Genomic DNA, 7934 nt, shown 5'->3' with positions numbered 1-7934 from the left:
TGCTCAAGCATTTCCTGAGCTCATAACCCTGGTCTCTTGAGTGAGAGTTAATCTCATACAGTCGAAATCTTGAGTACTAAGTGTCAGTGTGTCTCTTTTATACATACTGTATGCAACTGTGAATGTTTATTCCCTGCACTGAATAAATCACTCAGAGTGTTCCTCTTTCTGCAACTGCTGGGCAACAGGGGCATTTGTCCTATAATATTATGTATCGCATGTCTAGATATAAAAGAATTCTACATAGACTGCCTCTTTATATATACATGCTATATATACACAACATATATTGAAAACTGTTAGTATGTATTTTTGGCTTCTGGGGGATCCAAAGAACTCTGATCAGCAATGGGGCTTATTGGGCTGGAGCAGCGGCTCTAAGATGTAGTCTGTGGGTCTGTCAGGGAGTCTTCGGAAGGAATTATCAGATGCAAAAGTCAGTACGCTTAAGAATCTCTGTCACATCATACACTAGAGAGGTCTTAGAGTCCTAAATATTACAAGAGTTTGAAACACATTAATTTGTGGCCGCCTGTTGTTTTGAAAGTGTCTGAATGATTTGATAAAGTGGACCATGACAACTGATAAGCATGTAATTTAAAAGAAGATTTTCCCAGTTATCCTCTTTCTACTAAGTCTTGTCCCAAGGTTGTCACTTCTTCATGTGTAGACTGCTTGACTAATTTCACCCATATGCTTCCAAACAAGCCATTTAGATTTCCTGTAACAGAAAGAGAAAGCGTCAGCTCTTAAACTGAAGTTGCACCAAGCCTAATCTCCAGCCAACAAATGTTTTCTTCTTCTTTTAATTTGATTTATTTTTTATCCCAGCCCAGTATATTATTTCCTTGCATGGAGAAAATGTTAGTGCAGTGGGTTGGTAGAACACCTGTTGTGTAAATCTTTGTGATTTTATAATGTGAGCTCCTGCTGGCAGAGACAGCTGTGTCTCACATTTAAACAGGGAGTATAAGGTATCAGAGGAGGAAGGAGAGAAAAAAAGTCTTAACATAAGAAAACAATACATCAGTGGCCAGAATCTGCTGTCAAGTTTTATAAGCTAAATGAGTTAGAGTTGAAGGGGATATTAAAAGAAAACCATTCTGTTCCTAGAAGACAAAGTGTGTTTTCTTACAGAGATTCCCAGAGGATTTTTCATTTCTGACAACGGACAGAGCAGACAGCTGGTCCACACAGAAATGTATGTGCTAATTAACTTAACCCTCATGTTACACCCAGACAATATTTAACAAGCAGAAACATTGCTGAGCAATACCAGAAAAACTTGGGGGCTTCCTTGCACAGCACCAAATTCTCCTAGCTAGCTAGACAAGTTCCTCAGTCCTGCTGGTTCAGCAAGATCTTTGGCATGAGTGTGGAAAGCAGGACTGTACCCTTCATCAGAAGCACTCTGAAACATGTAGGGTATTTTTTTCCATTGCAGTTCTACCCTTCCCTCATTTTTGTCACAAGGGTCTGTGCCCAGCAGCAGCAGCAGAACCACAGAGTCATACTTATACTGGCCCCCTGGACATCCCAGTCCATGTGGATTATCCCACTGAGGAGGTGGCAGGACTATGCTAGCTGCAGCGATGTCTTGGGATGCTTGTACTGAACATGTGCTGGTCCTCTCTGGCCAAAGCAGGAGGCAGTGGCTCACACCTCCCTGGAATCCAGGTGGAAGATAGAAATAAGACTGCCCACCCCTGCTGAGATATCCAAATTTTTGGCCTGTCCATGTTGGTTTGGTGACAACAGCCCCTTCCTTTGTTGAGAGAAGTAGAATTTTGTCAGTGTACACAAAGGAGGATTGGGTCTTTGAGGAATGGCCCTACAGGCAGACTGTAATTACACTGTGGGAAAGGTGATGAATGAAAGAGGTTAAGATTTGCAACCAGATTAGAGCGGGCATTCTCCTTCAGTGTTTGATGAGTTTTGCTTTTGCTTAGATCATGTCAAGTTTACTCATAATCAGACAGTGTTTTTTGAAAGCTTCTCCTGAATGTTTTAATTCATTTATTTCTCTCATCCGCTTCCCCTTCCTCTTCTATTTCACTATTACAGATGTCAATTCAACAAATAAAGTGTATAGGCAGAACAACGAAACTATTCTCTTGTTAAAAAAAAAGAAAAAAAAAGGAAAAAAAAAGGAGATTATTTCATCCTCCTGCTATTAACTTTGTAAGAAACGTTCTTTTGTACCTTTCATAAAAGTGGGTGTAATGATACAATTGTGTACCTCGGCCCCTTAGCTTCTGAGGAAACAACTCATGAAGGAGAGCATCTAGTCTGAAAGACTGTCAATATATCCTGACATTTCTTTTACCTAATGTTGTGGTTTAACCCAGCAGATGTCTCAGCACCACACAGTCATTCACTCTCTCCTCCCCTTCCCAGTGGGATGAGGGAGCAAATTGAAAAAAAAACAAAACAATGAAGTACAACATCTGAGTTAAGATAAAACTGTTTATTAAGATAGAGAAAAGGAAAAGGATAATAGTTATATTTCATTTTCTATTAAACTTCCAACCAGAATACATGTTCCCAAAATAGAAGTTAAAGCTTTTACAGATAAGAAATTTGTAATGACCAACACACCAGATTTTCTCAGGAGAAAACAGGTAAACACTGGTTATATTCCCTCTCTACTCTCCTGACAAACCTTACCTTTGTTCAAGGTTAAGTATTATTAAATTCTGTGAATCTCAAAGCAACATTCTAGTTGCTGCCTACCTGTGGACAGCTTTAACTCCAAAGTAGTAATAAGAAAAGTATTTTATAGCAAATTCCTGAAGGCTATTTTAAAAACATTGTTAGAGATCCCCCTTTATAAGACCATTTCAATCTAAGCAGCAGCGGATTTGTTAGAACAGAAATCTGAAAGCATTTGCACGATCTCCTATTACAAACTTTAAAAAATGCAAATTTAAGTGATAGAACAAACTATTTGCAACCTTCATCACTCTCTTACCAACTAACCTGAACAACAATACGCAGCCTCCATCAAGTCTGAGTTTTATAAAATTTTTCTTAGATTAAAAGAAAAAATTGTTTTCACAATACAAACCATAAACCATTTGCAAGAGTTACTGCCCTCAAGCTTAGCCGAAACATCTTTGCCATTTACAAACTGATGGAATTTATTAAGCAAGTTAAGGTCTCTAATCACTGAATTTAGATGAGAGAGGTACAAATAAGCCCAGTTCATATCATATTATCAACATCCAACATCATTCTAATTTGTTGTAAAGTATACGAAGTACAGACTGTTACTTCATCAAGCTCAAAGTTTAGCTTTTCCTGGCTGAAGTTGTAAGTTCTGAAGTTTCATTGCCATGCTGTATAGAAACTGCTGAATCACGGCCTGAACCTCTGATTGATCACCTGAGGCAAGCAATGAGGCAGCCGTGAAAGCATAGGTGAAGGCAATTCACCTGTGCTGCTGGAAAGGGTGGAGCTTGCCTCCACCTCTCCTAGACCCATTTAAGAGCTGACTACCAGTGGGGAAGGATCTCTCTGGAGATTCCTCCTTTGGAGTTTTACAGCAAGCTCAGGACATGGGTAAGTACTCTATCTATTCTCTTTTGGTATAATAGCCTGTTTAGCCAAACTCTCTGGTGTACTTCATAATTATAACATCTGTACATTTATTGATTATACACCATACCCATGTTCCCAGAAATCTTCAATTTGCCTTGAAAGAAGGCTGTCTAAGGATTCATATTGCTAGTCATCAGAGCTAACAAATCAGTGTCAGCCACTGTAATTGTACAGTCTGCTTTCTTATCTGCATTAACTGCTACTGAGCCTTTACCATTCTTCACATTTACTATGCAAGTTGCCTCCTTCCCACCAGGACCATATTTTATTCTGAAAGCAAAGACCCCACCAATTTTCTTGACAAATTGCTCTCTTTCCTCTTGGAGCTTCTTTTCTACCTCTTTGAAGACCAAGTGTGACTTAAATCCATCAACAGCTGCACTGAGAGGCACAGCTGTAACTTGGCCATCACTGGCAGCTCTGGGGAAGTCCATGGCGTACAGTGTCACCACCACAGCCCTGCTGAGGCCCAGGTTGTGCTGCAGCACCTGCTGCATGCCATCTACCTGCTGCCTCCTGGCCAGCCCATGCAGCTGCCAGCAGAGTTTGGCGCACTGTGCCAGGCCTGTAGCACCAAGGGGATGTCCTTTGGAAATCAAGCCACCGCTAGGATTAATGACCCATTTTCCTCTGTGAGTGTTGTCTCCTCTGTCAATCAGGTCATGCTTTTCCTTCTGGGCAGAGTCCAAGACCTTTGTAGATAATGAACTCATTAACCGAGGAACAGTCATGGAGTTCAATCACATTGACCTGAGTAGGTTTTAGGCCTGCTTTTTTAAAACATTTTTCTGCAGCTTTTTTAGTCATATCATAACCAACCATCTTCATACAACTGTTCTCTTCAAATGTGCTCTTTTCCACACTTTCACAAAGTCCTCACAAGCCAAAATTGCAGCTGCAGCGCCATTTGATGTTGGACAACACTGTAAGACAGTCAAGAAATAAAAAATTTTGCAGGACTGCAGGACTTCATCTAATGTGTATTCCTTTTGGAACTGGAAATATGGGTTGTTGGTTGAATGGCTGTGATTCTTCCATGCAATTTTTGCAAGGTACTCTGGATTTGTCCTGTATTTCTCCATATGTTCTTTGCCAGCATTTGCAAACATCTGTGGTGTTACTGGAGCACTTGTTAAGCCATATTTATTTATCATGATTTCTAAATGTTTGTCCATTGGATTTGTTCTGTCTGAAAAACCTGAAGCAAGGGATCCTTTTGCCATTCTCTCAAAGCCAAGTGCCAGAACACAGTCTGCCAAACCTCCCTTTACCAGCTGTCTGGACATGAACGAAGCAGTAGATCCAGTGGCACAGTTGTTAACATTAATGATAGGAATGCCAGTTAAACCCAAACCATGATAGATGGCCCACTGTCCACAGGTTGAGTCACCATAAACATAACCCACACAGGCCTGCTCTGCTGCTGAATACAGAATCCCAGCATCAGCTAAAGCCTTCTGGCCAGCCTCTTTAGGTCAGGATAATCAACACTGTTCTCACTGGGCTTTGCAAACTTGGTCATGCTGATGCCCACCACAAACGCCTGACGTCGCATGATGGTGGTGGGACCACTTTGTCCATGGGGTCGGATGAGATTCACCCAAGAGTGCTGAAGGAACTGGCAGAGGTGATAGCTGAGCTGCTTGCCGTTATCAATCAGCACTCCTTGTTGACTCGTGAGGTCCCAGAAGACTGGAGACTTGCCAGCGTGTCTCCCATCTACAAGAAGGGTTGTAGGGAGGATCTGGGGAACTATAGGCCTGTTAGCCTGACCTCAGTGCCAGGGAAGGTTATGGAGCAGATTGTCTTGAGGGAGATCACGTGGCGTGTGCGGGACAACCAGGAGATCAGGCCTAGCCAGCATGGGTTCACGAAGGGTAGGTCCTGCTTGACCAACCTGATCTCCTATGATCTAGTAACCCGTCTGGTAGAAAAGGTCTTCTCACTACAAGAAAGACATTGAGGCCCTGGAGTGGGTTCAAAGAAGGACAACAAGGCTGGAGGGGGGTCACCCCTTCAAAACTCCTTCCTCATGATGTCATGTGACATAGAATGTCCCTTTGGCCAGTTTAAGTCATCTGTCCTAATGCTGTTCCTTCACAACTCCTTGAGCCCCTCGTTGTGTATGGCCTTGGCTCTGCACAACACTGGTTAGCAGGAGCTATAAACGTTAGTGTGTTATCAACGTTGTTTTTCTCCTAGGACCAGACACTCTGAAGAAAACTATTCCATCCCAGCTGAAACTAAGGTACCTAGAAACTTCTTTTAAGTAAGAAAAATAATTTCTGGGTATAAATGCCACACTTGTAATCTGGACTGTGCTGCTTCCCTCCAACTTACTCCCAGCTGGGCTGCGAAAGGGAGTTTCTTCTTGGATACATAATCAGATTTTCCTTAGTTTCTACATCATGTTTTGCATTATGAGTATAGGGGAATGCGAGCACACAGGAGAAGCAGAGACTAGGATCAGATGAAGAAAAAAAGTATTTTATGAGAAAAAAAAGTATTTGGTTTTGATGCTTTGCCAGAGTAATTCACTGCTAAGTGAATAAGAAAATAAATAACCTTCCTGATATATTATTTTTATGTAACAGAAGCATTTGTGTTGCTATTGAAGACACTAACGACATGTCTACCATGGCACTGAAAACATGGGTGGTGTCTTCCAAGTTAGAATGTGCTGTGACTTTTTCATGCCTTGAATAATTTTCTTTCCACACATGGTGTGATATATGGGCTATGAGCATGCAGTGTTTCAGCATCACTCTATCTTTTTGTGGAGAAATATTCCACACTAGACCAGCTGGGTTTAATGTCTGGCCATGCAAGCATCTCACTGGGAAGAGGACAATGAGGCCCTGTTGGATGTGGCTTTCACCTTTCCAGCTGTGTACTCCCTTCTCCATGTGCCTCTCGCCTCCGATCTCTTCCTTTGCAGTAATTCAAATGATGTACTTGGCCACCTTGGCAGTGTGGAAGAGCTGACATTTCTCCATAGTAAAAGAACTTCAATTTTGCACAAAATCTCTGTCTCGGATGCAGTGGTAGTGGCACTCTGCTAAGAGAAAGGACTGCACAGCGCTGGGCATGAATCACACGGCACATTGATAAGGATGGACATTACTCATCGGATACCATGGAGCCAGTGTGGCAGAACCGTCATGGTCTATTTTGAACTTGTTATCTCACGCTCACTTCCTCGTACATCATGCATTAGCCTCAACAATAACCTACTAAAATAACCCACATCTCTTGTTTCTAGGAAAGATCTGCTGCTGCTTACCATCATTCAATGTGTTTACTTGTGAACAAGTCTGTAAGCAGCTACAAAATGGAGTTTTAATGAAGCTATTAGTAGTTTGTCCTTACATGCATCTATGACCCACTGACTCTTGCCTGTACTCTCCCGTGCTTGGCCTTCAGAGGAGTCTAAAATTTAATATATTTAAATGTATTAAAAATTAATTAAAAACTATTTATAAAATTAAATAAATTTAATAAAGCCCAGGTTTTATTCAGAAGATAAGTTAGCTAGCCACAGTTCATTTTTTCTCTTATTTCAGATTTTTGTGCCATTTACGTCATGACCAGTCAAATTAGCACAATACTAGGGTTTTAATTAAAAACTGGCCAGCACGACTAAGCTTAGCTTTGCAAATAATATCATAAGATGAATAAGAGTAAGAAACAGAACTGACTTGAGACCAGATTTTGGCATCCTTCTGGTGAATAATAATGAAGCCTTTAAGTAATTCTGTTCCTTTCATTTTATTCATTTCTGTGGATCTGCTTCCAGGGTAGGACTCACTGCAGCATAATCTAGGCCTTTATGATTTCATATCGTTTGGAGATGAGACAGCTTTCCTGCTCCAATTCTTCAAGTATTCTGAATATTTCATAGCTTGTCTCCTGTCTTGATCTCTTCATCTTCCCTTAAAATGTGGCTAGAATTTGCTTGGATCTATCATTTTTAAGCTTTCTCCTAATTTCTTGAAAATATCACTGATTATGTGTGATGCATCTTCTGGAGATATCAGTGTTCCACTATTTTAGTCCAATATTTAAGAACAGAACTACATCTGCATGCAGTCTGAGGAATAGTTAAGTGTTTTGCTTGAAGCTATGACCATGTCTGAATTTATGCCAACATTTTTGTAATCAGGAAATCACAACCAATAAACTTTTACATCTCTATCCATTGGGAAATAGTGGGTTGTTTCCTCTGTGCTGGTAAACCCAATTTCTCTTGCCCCTTCAGATCTAGATGAAGGCTGTACCCTATCCTGTGTTTGCACCGTGCATTCAAGCCTGTCCTAGCTCTGGTTACACATGGT

At 41.0% G+C, this 7934-nt stretch overlaps 1 pseudogene; it reads right to left on the bottom strand.

Annotated features, from left to right (window-relative positions):
* Nucleotides 1–617: 617 nt before the first annotated feature.
* LOC100538506 (sterol carrier protein 2 pseudogene) lies at nt 618–5155 on the bottom strand (annotated as a pseudogene).
* Nucleotides 5156–7934: the final 2779 nt, after the last annotated feature.

Source organism: Meleagris gallopavo, chromosome 1 (assembly GCF_905368555.1).
Source record: "Meleagris gallopavo chromosome 1, MGAL_WU_HG_1.1, whole genome shotgun sequence".
NCBI lineage: Eukaryota > Metazoa > Chordata > Aves > Galliformes > Phasianidae > Meleagris > Meleagris gallopavo.
This window is presented reverse-complemented; position numbering and strand designations above follow the sequence as displayed.